A 722-nucleotide genomic window follows, 5' to 3' on the forward strand; every position below is an offset into this window, starting at 1 on the left:
TCTGAGCAAAGGTCCAAATCTCATGGCCCCTCAATACCCCCTTATATTAGTTGTCCCCCTACCCAACAGTATACAGCTAAAAGTATGGGGACCCCCCTCCAATGATGGAGTTCAGGTGCCTCCAATGATGGAGTTCAGGGGTCTCCAATGATGGGGTTCAGGAGTCTCCAATGATGGAGTTCAGGGGTCTCCAATGATGGAGTTCAGGGGCCTCCATTGATGGGGTTCAGGGGGGTCTCCAATGATGGAGTTCAGGGGTCTCCAATGATGGGGTTCAGGGGGTCTCCATTGATGGGGTTCAGGGGGGTCTCCAATGATGGAGTTCAGGAGTCTCCAATGATGGAGTTCAGGGGTCTCCAATGATGGAGTTCAGGTGCCTCCAGTGATGGGGTTTAGGGGGGTTTCCAATGATGGAGTTCAGGGGTCTCCAATGATGGGGTTCAGGGGGTCTCCATTGATGGGGTTCAGGGGGGTCTCCAATGATGGAGTTCAGGGGTCTCCAATGATGGAGTTCAGGTGCCTCCAGTGATGGGGTTCAGGGGGTCTCCATTGATCGGGTTCAGGGGGGTCTCCAATGATGGAGTTCAGTGGTCTCCAATGATGGAGTTCAGGGGTCTCCAATGATGGGGTTCAGGTGTCTCCAATGATGGGGTTCAGGGGGTCTCCATTGACGGGGTTCAGGGGGGTCTCCAATGATGGAGTTCAGGGGTCTCCAATGATGG

Source organism: Nanorana parkeri, unplaced genomic scaffold (assembly GCF_000935625.1).
Source record: "Nanorana parkeri isolate BGI_ZX_2015 unplaced genomic scaffold, ASM93562v1 scaffold2113, whole genome shotgun sequence".
Lineage (NCBI taxonomy): Eukaryota > Metazoa > Chordata > Amphibia > Anura > Dicroglossidae > Nanorana > Nanorana parkeri.